This window comes from Ahaetulla prasina, chromosome 1, assembly GCF_028640845.1.
Source record: "Ahaetulla prasina isolate Xishuangbanna chromosome 1, ASM2864084v1, whole genome shotgun sequence".
Classification (NCBI taxonomy): Eukaryota; Metazoa; Chordata; class Lepidosauria; order Squamata; family Colubridae; genus Ahaetulla; species Ahaetulla prasina.
In genome coordinates this window covers 39585526-39599342 of record NC_080539.1, presented here as the reverse complement: position 1 = coordinate 39599342, position 13817 = coordinate 39585526, and the positions used below count along the sequence as shown (strand labels likewise).

Here is a 13817-nt window from a genome sequence, read left to right as displayed (position 1 = left end):
CTATTTTTCTCTTGCATTTTTTATGTGCTTTCGAACTGCTAGGTTGGCAGAAGCTGGGACAAGTAATGGGAGCTCACCCCTTTACCTAGCACTAGGGATTAAAACTGCTGTACTGCTGATCTTTCGATCGACAAGCTCAGTGTCTTAGCCACTGAGCCACCGCGTTCCAACATAAGTCATTCCTTTTTCAACTTCCCAATTTCACCTAAAGCTTGGGTTGCCTAGATGTTGTCCCATTGAAATACTAACCAAACTTGATTCTGCTTAGCTTTCTAGATCAGGCAAAGTTGGCTTGATGCTATCAGCTAAGATGGTATAAAATGGTTTTAATATGATTTCAGCCAAGTTCAAACTGTTAAGTTAGTGTGCTTATTTTTCTTGAATAATGTAGTCATATTCAATATCGGTGGTTCAAATCCCTAGTGCTGCCGTGTAACGGGGTGAGCTCCCATTACATGTCCCAGCTTCTGCCAACCTAGCAGTTTCGAAAACACGTAAAAATGCAAGTAGAAAAGATAGGGACCACCTTTGATGGGAAGGTAACAGCGTTCCGTGCGCCTTTGGCATTGAGTCATGCCGGCCACATGACCACGGAGACGTCTTTGGACAGCGCTGGCTCTTCGGCTTTGAAACAGAGATGAGCACCGCCCCCTAGAGTTTGCAACGACTAGCACTTATGTGCGAGGGGAACCTTTACCTTTACCTATTGAATATTATTTCTTTACTTAGGGTAGGCAACTTGAAATTTCCTATTAAAATTTATTCAGTCTAAGGTTGCTGGGGAATCAAGCTTGGTCTGTATTTTTTAAATGCACTGACTTATTTCCAATAATACATCCATAGGCAGGCATATGTTGGAGATTATATTTCTTCAAATTTTGTTATTTAATTCTTTGCACAAAATAATCAGTATAATTGCATACTGTATGTTAAGGAGAACTACCTAAAATGTACATGCATTTTTATATGTATATGTCTTTTTTTAAATCACAGGAAGTAGGATACAATGTTCTTATGATGTAAACATATAATCTGATTTTCCCATTTTTACTTAATTGTCATAAATATAAAACAGGAAATCATATAAGACAAATAAGTTTAGAGTATGGAGAATGAAATATGCTTTCTATTTGAGTCTGCTAATCAATCACTCCTCTCCCCTCCTCTCCCCTCCCCTTCCCTCCTCTCTCTCTTTTCTCTTCTCTTCTCTTCTCTTCTCTTCTCTTCTCTTCTCTTCTCTCCTCGAATAAAATTGCATTGAAGGAATCAAAAACCGTGCCAGGATATAACTTCCTTCTAAACAATAAGGAATTGCTGGTATTAAACAATGTGGGGAATAAACAAATATTAGGTAAAACATCTCCAGATTGTTCGAGTTTGAAAAACACAGAAGGCAATTCATGAATAAATAATTAAAATCTTGTCATTTGGGTGATTTAAGAAGAATCAATGGTCTGAAGCTGTAGTTTAAAAAGTTGCTGCATTTAGAATATTGCAGTCTTAAATAACTAGGAAATTAAACAGAGACAGATTGGGTAGCAGACATATATAATAAAATGAACAGCAAACTGTCTGCTTAATGAACAATGAATAAATCTGGTTTGATGGGAAAGGAGGAAATTGCTGAAAGAAGCAAACTGGAAGATCTAGATGTCTTCTCTTGCCTCTCCTAGCAAGGTAAGCAATTTATACCCGGGAGAGATTTAGTTAGCATTGTGAAGATTTCCTTGACAAATGTTGGTAAACCTGGAGGAAACGAAGAACTAAGAATTGAGGCAAAGCAGACCATGGCCCTTTAGATGTTAGAATTATAACTGTATAGATTGGTACCAAAGCTAATGAGAATCTGGCATTGACCATAAATAAATAAATTTGAAATGTGAAATAAGAATCTGGCAGATGAAGGAGTCAATAACGGGAAGGAATTTAGTAAGCTCAGGCAAATCTTCTATGTAGATTATATATAAAGTGTAAACAATAAATTAATATGTAGTTTTATAAATCACACAACAGCTTCAGATTTATGCTCTTCTGGGGGAAAAACCCATATTTAGACAACAATATTAACATTAGATGCATAGGCTTAAACAAATAAGCACCTAAGGCTTAAACAAATAAGCACCTAATGCAATCCAGTACATACCTACTCAGAATTAAATCCTGATTGGCCAGGAATGTTTATGCTTGTTGAAGTTGTCATGCTAATTGATTTTTATCTTTAAATCAGACTTGGCCTAGATAGTTCTTCAAACACAGAACTTGGTAGAATAAGGCACAAGATAATATTATCATTATTTATTGTTCTTGAATATTTCTTAAAAACTTTTAGGAATCCTAGTTTACTGCTTTGCCAAGCTCTATAAAACCTAGCCACATCTATTTAATTGTTGAGTACTTGATCTATAACCAGGCTTATTTATTTTCAGGGTAAGCCTGCATTCATGGAAAGAATTTCTATTAGTTGCAATAAGAAGTATAGAATTTTATGTGTAGGCAACTTATCAGGTTATATTTTCTTTTATAAGTAAGGGAATGACTGTTCTATTTAGTAAATGTAAAAAAATTTGGATACCAAGCTAGCTCTATTTCCCTTTGGAATGTGTGTAATCTAATTCTCAAAGAATTTAACTGAATAATTTGATTCTTGTTTGAATGTAGTCAATCAAATTTTTATCAACAAATAGATTCAAAGATGAAGTCAGGAAAGTTAAGGCTCAAAATGAACTAAGGCTTGCAACAACAACAACAACAACACTTTTTTCAAATTGTAAACAAACAAGAAAAAGTCAAGGAAACAATTGGTCTATTAATGAGAGAAAATGGCAAGAAGGTGACAAGCAACAGGGGAAAGCAGAACTGCTTAACTCATTTTTTGCATCTGTCTTTACACAAAAGGAAAAACCCTAACCTATCAAAAATAGTACCATACAGATTAGGAATACAAGTTAAAATAGACAAGAAAATGGTAAGAGAACACCTGTCCACTTTAGATGAGTTCAAATCAATGGGACCAGATGGATTACACTCCAAGGTTCTGAAGAAACTGGCAGATATGATCTCGGAACCACTGAACCATATCTTTCAAAGATCCTGGAGCACTGGGGAACTATCAGAGGACTGGAAAAGAGCTAGTTGTAGAGCTAGATGTAGTTCCCATCTTCAAAAAAGGAAAAAAATTGGATCCAGGAAACTACAGACCTATCAGCCTTTCATCACTACCTGGGAAGATTCTGGAAAAGATAATCAAGTAACAAATCTATAAAAACCTAGAGGCAAACAAAGTCATAACCAAAAGCTAACATACATTGTCAAAAACAGATCATGCCAGACAAATCTTATTGTATTCTTTGACAAAGTGACAAAATTAGTGGACTAGAGAAATGCTCTCATTATAAATTACTTGAACTTCAATAAGGCATTTGATAAAGTAGACCACAATCAACTTCTTGATAAGATAGAAAAATGTGGACTGGACAGCATCATCACCAGATGGATTCAGAACTGGCTTATCAATCACATTCATGTGTAGTCCTTCATGGAACTGCAACTACATAGAGGGAAGTATGCAGTAGGGTACCCCAAGGCTCTGTCTTAGGCCCAGTACTCTTCAATATTTTCATCAATTATTTACATGAGGGTTAGGGTTAGGGTTAGGGAACTCATCAAATTTGCAGATAACATAAAGCTGGAAGGATTAATAGCCAACATTCCAGAAGATAGGCTTAAGATGCAGAAGGATCTTGACAGACTTGAACATTGGGCCCTATCTAACAAAAGGAAAATTAATAGTGAAAAATGTAAGGTTTTATATTTAGGCAAGAAAAACCAAATGCATGGGTATAGGCTCAATAATAGTATTTGTGAGTGAGATCTTGGAGTTCTATTGGACAAACATTTAACATAACATAACATAACATAACATAACATAACATAACATAACATAACATAACATAACATAACATAACATAACATAACATAACATAACATAACATAACATAACATAACATAACATAACATAACATAACAACAGAGTTGGAAGGGACCTTGGAGGCCTTCTAGTCCAACCCCCTGCCTAGGCAGGAACCCTACACCATCTCAGTCAGATGGTTATCCAACATTTTCTTAAAAATTTCCAGTGTTGGAGCATTCACAACTTCTGCAGGCAAGTCGTTCCACTTATTAATTGTTCTAACTGTCAGGAAATTTCTCCTTAGTTCTAAGTTGCTTCTTTCTTTGATCAGTTTCCACCCATTGCTTCTTGTTCTACCCTCAGGTGCTTTGGAGAACAGCCCGACTCCCTCTTCTTTGTGGCAAGCCCTGAGATATTGGAACACAGCTATCATGTCTCCCCTAGTCCTTCTTTTTATTAAACTAGACATACCCAGTTCCTGCAACCGTTCTTCATATGTTTTAGCCTCCAGTCCCCTAATCATCTTTGTTGCTCTTCTCTGCACTCTTTCTAGAGTCTCAACATCTTTTTTACATCGTGGAGACCAAAACTGGATGCAATATTCCAAGTGTGGCCTTACCAAGGCATTATAAAGTGGCACTAACACTTCACGTGATCTTGATTCTATCCCTCTGTTTATGCAGCCCAGAACTGTGTTGGCTTTTTTAGCAGCTGCTGCACACTGCTGGCTCATATCTAAATGGTTATCCACTAGGACTCCAAGATCCCTCTCACAGGTACTACTATTGAGCAAGGTACCACATATACGGTACTGGTGCATTTTGTTTTTTTGGCCTAAATGTAGAATCTTACTTTTTTCACTGTTGAATTTCATTTTGTTAGATAGCGCCCAATGTTCAAGTCTGTCAAGATCTTTCTGTAATTTGAGCCTATCTTCTGGAGTGTTGGCTATTCCTGCCAGCTTGGTGTCATCTGCAAATTTGATGAGTTCCCCATCTATCCCCTCGTCCAAGTCATTGATGAAGATGTTGAAGAGTACTGGGCCTAAAACAGAGCCTTGGGGTACTCCACTGCATACTTCCCTCCATGTGGATGTAGTACCTGGTTAAGGATATTGTTCCCACAGTAGCCAACCTAGATATTATCTTCCTGCTCATCTTCTCCAGGTACATAACCACTTCTAATGAAGTAATAAACTAATGAAAGTTATTTATATCATAATGCGAAAAAGCTTTTGACAGCAACTTTTCTAATCTTTCTTCAAAGCCAACCATTGGAGTCAGGTCTATATTTTGTGGTAATAAATTCCACAGTTTATGTTCTCTACTGGCAAGTTAACCATATACTATAGCATATTTTCAAACAAATGTATTTCCTGCTGGTGTTATTTTTTTTGCGCTGGAGTTGTTTAAACCTGATATTTTTTACATATACATTTTATACAATATATATTCTAGCTTAGCTATATGGTTCATCTTCATTCTGGATTGATTAAAAAAAAAGTACACATTGAACACAGAGAACTGCACACTGAAAAGTAGTAGATCAGTGCAATATTTGCTCTATTCTAGTAAGCAATTTCATATATGTCCTGTGTGCATGAAGGAGATGTGCATATTAAAATTCTTAGGTAATTATAAATGAAAGAAATCAGAGCTAGTTCATAAAATCTGATTCACTTTCATATCCTAATCTTTATTCCATGCATTCATAGACATTTGTTTATTTACTTGAATTATATATTGTATTTCTTTTTTTAAAATAAGCCAATCTTTTGTCATTTAATTTATGTTATCTTCAGATATAAGATAACAAAATAAAATTCAAGTACTTCTACATAATATACTCTACCCAGAAGATCAAGCCTCTGAATATTCACTGCAGTTCTTTGAGGAACTTACATATTTTTAACATTAAGCAAGACATGGATTGTAACTTGTCTTTAAAAGAATCATTCAGGTTTAAGCTGAACAGCACCAGTTATAAGCATGCTTTTTATTTTTGCACTGTAGCATAGCCAGTGAGACCATGAATGGGCCATGCACCAGTTCAAAGGCAGTGTTTTATATATCGTATTTGTTATAGATGCTCAAACATTCACTCCAGTTGTTCCCACAATATTGGACTGGAAGATTCTGACCTAAAGTCCCCCTATGAAACACCACGAGTACAGATGCATTTGAACCTGGGTTTCCTTGGTTCTAATCCAACACCATAACTGCCATACTTAACTAGCTGTGATTTCTTTGTATCTATCTACAAAACATATAAGTATGCAAGTGTAAATATGTCATGTGGAAGGCTACAGTTTGCTTTCCATCTTAGTGATTTTTGCTTGCTTCTGAGAAACATATAGCTTAATGAACATAAAAAAGTCAAAATTGTGACCTCCCTCTAAGCTATTGGTAGCTGGAACCTCTTGGCTGTGCACCAAAGCATGATCTGCTGGTTATAAAAGCTTTAATGGAGAAGTTGTTGATCAGAGTGTAATTGGGGACATGAACCTGGAGGGAATTAATGAGCAAGGACAATAACTTATTGAGTTTCTGTTTGGACACACAATTACCTTTGACACTTGATAACTGAAGCATGACAACATACACCCTTAAATCTCTGTACCGGTGAAAGAAATTACCAGAGCCAGCTGAGATGATCTAAGAAAAACAATGTATTTGTGCTTAGAATTTTCAAGACACTGAGGTTTCCTATTATGCTGAAGTTTGATTCCTAGATGACATCATCATCATCATCATCTATGCTACTTCTGCTACCATGCCACTCTTTCATCCAAAATCAGATCAATTTCAAATTCCTTTCACAATAAATGTAACCCAGAAAGTCAGCTTTTGCTGGTACGGTCATACTCATCTTCATTTACTGAATCAAAACAATGAAAAGTCTGATGATATCTTTAAGTGAAGAATATATTATGTTGCATAAATATAAGATAGTCATGGCTCAAAGGGAGAAGTTACATAATGCATGTTTCACATTCATAGCAACTCCATCTAATGGTATCTAAGAATCAGATTTATTCCCCGGGCTGTGCAGAGGAAGATAATTCAACATGCATTTGGAATCAATTAGTTTTTTCGGTTCACTACAGTACTCTGAGAAATTATCTGGCTTCAGGAATACAGGCAAAGCAGAAAATGGAGTTAGTATGCCACCTATATTGGATACAGGATTTAACTCAATCCATGAGATGGCTAAAAAGTTTCTTCTTTCTGGTTTTTTTTTTTTTTTGTAAAAAAGAAATATTACGTAGATTACATGAAATCTCCTGTTACCATCATCAGGCTTACACCGAACTCAATGAAATATTGCACTAAAAAAACACAAGATTAAAATTGTAGTATTGCATATATATGCAACTGTCCTCCATTAATATTTTTGGGAATCTGACCCTGAAAAATCACAGCTTTCTTGTTGCCATTGAAGACTGACCTGCTTAATTGTTTTTAATAGTAGTTGCTGGTTTGTTAAGCTTCATATGCTTCCTCTCTCATTCTAGGTTTCTAGATGTTCAATATTTGAAGAACTCAAATCAGGTCAAAAACTGATAAACCCAAAACAAAAGAAAGACAGAACAGAAATGTTAAATTATATTTCCAAGGCCAACTACGATAATTCACATACCTTTACAAAACACACTCATTTATCACCTTGGCCCAATGCTGAGAGGGGTCTGCTTTTCAAGATCTTAATATGAAGTTATTCATTCAGTCATGTCCAATTCTTGGTCTCTCCATATCTTCTGATCTTGCACTTCTTCTTTGAGTTGTTCTATGCTCTGGGTGGTGTCAGTTTTGATGATGTCCAGCTACTGTCTTCTTTGGTGAACTGATTTCCTTTTATTCCTAACTCTTCAGAACATAATTGCTTTCTCCAGTGAATTCCTCGCATGACATGGTCAAAATAAGTGAGATGGAATTTTTTGATTTTGCCTTCCAGTGACATGTCTGATGTTATGTGCTCCAGTACTTGCTTGTTAGTCACCTTTGTTGTCCAAGGAATATGTAGGAGCTTTCTCTGGCACCACAGTTCAAACAAGTCAATTTTCTTCCTGTCTTGCTTTTTTAAGGTGCAGATTTCATAACCATAGGTAACTTATTGGGATTACAATAGAGAGGACTAACCTACATTTGGCTATCGGGCTGATGTTCTTGTTTTTCCATATTTGGCTCATGTTCATCATTGCTGTGTAACCCAATGCAATTCAACATTTTTATTTCTGGGCTGCATTCACCACTTTGAGCTATTTGCAATCTTAGGAAAGTGATTTTTTCCATGCAGTCTATCTCTTCATCATCAATTTCTACTTTGATGGTGAAAAGACAGAATGCACTTTCCTAGGATAGAATTCACTTTTGAATCTAGGATTGCAGATTCAAGATCTTCTAGAAGGCTGACAAATCTGGATGACAGTGGGGTATATGCTATTTAATAAAGTTGGCACAGAAACAAAACAGTCATGCCTCCCGGGTTCCACCAAATGACATTGTCTCATATAGGTTCCTGGAGATGCCCTCTCTGTTGTATCTTGTGGGATAGACAGAAATATTGGAGATAGACAATCCTGTAAATAACCTTGTGTCATAAGATGATGCATATGTGGCAATTAGTACTGAGCTCATTGGAGGCCAGTGTAGCTTTTATTTATTTATTTAATTTATTTATTTTATTTATTTCATTTTGTCACAACAGTATACACAAACATTGTCATAAATAAAACAACATGGAGAATATATATATATATATATATATATATATATATATATATATATATATATATATATATATATATATATATATATATATATATATATATATATATATATATATACAGCCCTTATAGTCCTCTTAGGAATGGGGTGAAGTCAATAGTAGACAGTTTTGGTTGAAGATTTTGGGAGCCCTGAAACCTACAGCCATTGGTCATGCTACGATTTAAACCAAAGTCTGTTATTCCCTACTCCACAAACTCCAGACATTGGGAAAGCACCTTGATGGCACTGTTTGTTCGGTTTATAGTCAGTACAGTGATGTATTTATATTAATAATCTCATATAGGTTCCTGGAGATGCCCTCTCTGTTGTATCTTGTGGGATAGACAGAAATATTGGAGATAGACAATCCTGTAAATAACCTTGTGTCATAAGATGATGCATATGTGGCAATTAGTACTGAGCTCATTGGAGGCCAGTGTAGCTTTTATTTATTTCATTTTGTCACAACAGTATACACAAACATTGTCATAAATAAAACAACATGAAGAATATATATATACAGCCCCTTATAGTCCTCTTAGGAATGGGGTGAAGTCAATAGTAGACAGTTTTTGGTTGAAGATTTTGGGATTTTGAGTAGAGACTATGGAGTCAGGTAATGAGTTCCAAGCATTAACAGTGCTCCAATATCTCAGGGGCTGTCACAAAGAAGAGGGAGTCAAGTATTCTCCAAAGCACCTGAAGACAGGATAAGAAGCAATGGGTGGAAACTAATCAAGGAGAGAAGCAACTGAAACCAAAGAAGAAATTTTCTAACAGTTAGAACAACTAATCAGTGGAACAGCTTGCCTCCAGAAGTTGTAAATGCTGCAACACTGGAAGTTTTTAAGAAGAGATTGGATAACCATACAAATCAATCAAGCAATCAGATTCAAGCAAGAGCAAGAAGACACCCTCCCAATTATGTACCAGTTCTGTACGGGAAGTGTACCTCTTCCAGAATTAAAGATGCAAGGTACTTAGATTTTGGGATTTTGAGTAGAGACTATGGAGTCAGGTAATGAGTTCCAAGCATTAACAGTGCTCCAATATCTCAGGGGCTGTCACAAAGAAGAGGGAGTCAAGTATTCTCCAAAGCACCTGAAGGCAGGATAAGAAGCAATGGGTGGAAACTAATCAAGGAGAGAAGCAACTGAAACCAAAGAAGAAATTTTCTAACAGTTAGAACAACTTATCAGTGGAACAGCTTGCCTCCAGAAGTTGTAAATGCTGCAACACTGGAAGTTTTTAAGAAGAGATTGGATAACCATTTGTCTGAAATGGTGCAGGGCTTCCTTCCTAAGCAGGGAGTTGGACTAGAAGACCTCCAAGGTCCCTTCCAACTCTGTTATTCTATTCTAAGTATTACAAGGACATAGTATGGTGCATCAATAACTACTTGCACTACCAGTATGTGCTTCCAGATGGCTATTAAGGACAATCCTATGAAGAATGCATTACAGTAATCCAACTGTGAAGTGAGTAAGACATGAGTTACTATCAATAGGACCTCCTGTTCCAGGAACAGGCACAATTAGGCCAAAAGATAGATTTGTGCAAAAGAACTGACTGTGCTGATACTCACCCCATGGAACAGCATCCTCATGGAGCTTTGGATGACCCTAACTCTTTCATAAAGTACTGAAGATCTAGCTATTTGGGTCAGGAGGGTGGATGATCTCTGCTGTTGATATGCTTTTCATTCTTGTTTGATTGGGGTTATTTTTATTCCTGGATGTCAGAGGTTACAGACTATATCAGGCTTTTTTTTTGTAGTTTTAATGCTTGTTCTGATATAACCCAGAATAACCTATGTGATATGGATAACCATTTGTCTGAAATGGTGCAGGGCTTCCTTCCTAAGCAGGAGTTGGACTAGAAGACCTCCAAGGTCTTTCCCAACTCTGTTATTCTATTCTAAGTATTACGACAATCCTATGAAGAATGCATTACAGTAATCCAACTGTGACGTGAGTAAGACATGAGTTACTATCAATAGGACCCCCTGTTCCAGGAACAGGCACAATTAGGCCAAAAGATAGATTTGTGCAAAAGAACTGACCATGGCTGATACTCACCCCATGGAACAGCATCCTCATGGAGCTTTGGATGACCCTAACTCTTTCATAAAGTACTGAAGATCTAGCTATTTGGGTCAGGAGGGTGGATGATCTCTGCTGTTGATATGCTTTTCATTCTTGTTTGATTGGGGTTATTTTTATTCCTGGATGTCAGAGGTTACAGACTATATCAGGCTTTTTTTTTGTAGTTTTAATGCTTGTTCTGATATAACCCAGAATAACCTATGTGATATGGATAACCATACAAATCAATCAAGCAATCAGATTCAAGCAAGAGCAAGAAGACACCCTCCCCAATTATGTACCAGTTCTGTACGGGGAAGTGTACCTCTTCCAGAATTAAAGATGCAAGGTACTTAGATTTTGGGAGCCCTGAAACCTACAGCCATTTGGTCATGCTACGATTTAAACCAAAGTCTGTTATTCCCTACTCCACAAACTCCAGACATTGGGAAAGCACCTTGATGGCACTGTTTGTTCAGCTTGTAGTCAGTACAGTGATGTATTTATATTAATAATCTCATATAGGGGCCTCATGTAGATGTTAAATCAGGGTAGGGAGAGAATAGAAAACTTCTACAAAGCAATGATCTGGAAATTGGTATTTCCCCCCCATTAACATCAACTGGAACTGGTCCCAAAGGAAGGAGAACCAACATAAAAAGTATGCTTCCCATTCCCAAAATTAGTCAAGAAGGATACTATGACTGATGATGTCAAAAGCCACAGTGAGATCAAGAAAGACGAAGGTATATGCATCATCTCCATCTTGCTTCACACTTATCAATACATTTTAGTACTATAATCCATATTTGAAACCTGACTGAAAAGGCCCCATAAAATCATTTCTTCCAGGGCCCTCTGAAACTGCAATCAATTATCCTCTCAATAATTTTTCCTTAAAAAGCTTTCAGTTGACTAGGAACCTCCTTCCTTCCTTCCTTCCTTCCTTCCTTCCTTCCTTCCTTCCTTCCTTCCTTCCTTCCTTCCTTCCTTCCTTCCTGTTGAAATCTGATTTAAATCAGAATGAAACATATATTTTTAACCATGATACATAGCTGAACAGTTGAGATTATTTTCTTCCTTGACTTCCAGTTAACTATCTTTAGATTTCAATAAAATCTAAGTCTAGTGTGATTTGGGAATTATTTTGGCTTTCTTGAAATTTGTTTCAATTTTGTTTTTTAAATTTCCCTTGAGATTGAAAATTGAAACTATGTCAATACAGGGACGGAATTCTATTTGCATATTAGCCTGTTTTGTTTCCAAAGTTGTTGATCATTTTTAATATATAGAGTTTCTATATAAAACATTAACTTTGAATTAATGATAACTACTATTATTAGACAAGAATCACAAGCTCAACTCCTATAAAATAACAACAACCATACAATTAAAAAGATATTTTATGATTTTATATCATTTCATTTTGTTCCAATCTTTACATTTTCCAGGTGATCCCTGGCAAATCATTTTACCCTCAAAGATAGCTCCAGCTGTTAAAAAAGCAATTGAGTTTGGATATTAAAACTCAATTATAAGTTCATTTTTACAGAGTAATGTCAGACAGTTTCCATTTAGTGAAGAAAACTGGCAATTTAACTGTGCTTTCAAAGATACCTGCTATAACAGAAAACAAACAGGGAATATCACCCACTGCTATTATCAAAGTATCACAGAGCCCTCCAAAGTGCATATGTGAAACTGATGAGATGAGCTAATACAATTCATAGTGCATATTAAAAAGTTCAGGGACTTACCTAAAGACTGGCATGCAACGTTTCAGTTCTAGCTACATGTGATAATAATGTTTGGGTCTCTGTTTAATTTTGGCTTTAATCAATAATTAATACTGTAAAGCTGGGGTCTCCAGTGTGCCATGTGTCCACGGATACTTTAGTGCCCCATCTAATTGTTTAGATAAAGAATTATTTAACATAAATACTAGAAAGCTGGCAAGCTGCAACACAAAATGCCAGCCTCCAGCACCAACAGATGGGTGGGTCAACAGTATTTCAAGGAAAGAAAAAAACGATGGAAAATTCCAGCTGGTAATTAGTCTGGAACTGTGCCCACCTACCTAGAAATACTACAAAAATAATCAAAACTTTGGGAGAATGGGTATAGGAACTGGCTGGTAGGATGAGGGTAAATGGTGTTTTGTAAGTATTTCATTTTACCCACCATTCCAAGCATTTTGGGTAATCTCTGCCAGCAACCATTATGCAAGCACACCTGCAAACTATTATCAAAAAGTTAGTTGTTAATTGTTCTGCAATATAATCCAATGCCTTCTCAAAATACTTTCCACTGAATTCACTGCAACTTACTCTTGAGTAAGCAGATATAGAAGTACAGCCTTAGCTGATTAAAGCCAGTCTAGGTTAATTTGAGACAAACTTTGATTGGTATAGAAAATTCAACAGGAGCACAGGAAGGGGATTAATATTCCATCTAATCACTTTTTCCCTCCCTTCTTCCCTCTTCCCCCCTCCTTCTATTTCTCTCATGTAAAATGCACAATGGTAGTAAATAATCAAGAGTTGGCTTGATGCAGTGCTTATGGTATTGATTACTCTTGGCATCAGGCTAGAAAACAGGGACTCTGAGTTCTAATTCTGCTTTAGGCATGAAGCCAGCTAGATGACCTTGGGCTTATCACTTTCTTTAAGCCCTAGAAAGAAGGCAATGACAAACCACTTCTGAAAAACCTAATTGCAAGGGCTTGTGTAGGCAGTCTCTAAGAACTGAATGGAAGAAAAAAAAGTAAGTAATACCAAAGTAGTAAAATTTGAAATCAAAGGCATGAGAAATGTAAATAATTCTAGCTTTGTTACCACCATTCACTATACCTCTCTAAAATTTTCTATGGATGTAAACCAGGGATGAAATTCAATTTTTTTTCCCTACCAGTTCTGTGGGTGTGGCTTGGTGGGCATGGCAGGGGAAGGATACTGCAAAATCTCCATTCCCACCCCACTCGGGCCAGCCAGAGATGGTATTTGCTGGTTCTCCGAACTATTCAAAATTTCTGCTATCAGTTCTCCAGAACCTGTT

General features: G+C 36.5%; 1 non-coding gene across 1 annotated transcript; it reads right to left on the bottom strand.

The window, feature by feature from the left end:
- Positions 1 to 5837: 5837 nt before the first annotated feature.
- LOC131189402 (small nucleolar RNA SNORA76) lies at positions 5838 to 5972 on the bottom strand. Its single transcript, XR_009153016.1, has one exon. It is a non-coding gene; the product is annotated as a small nucleolar RNA SNORA76 (small nucleolar RNA).
- Between the last annotated feature and the right edge of the window lie 7845 nt (positions 5973 to 13817).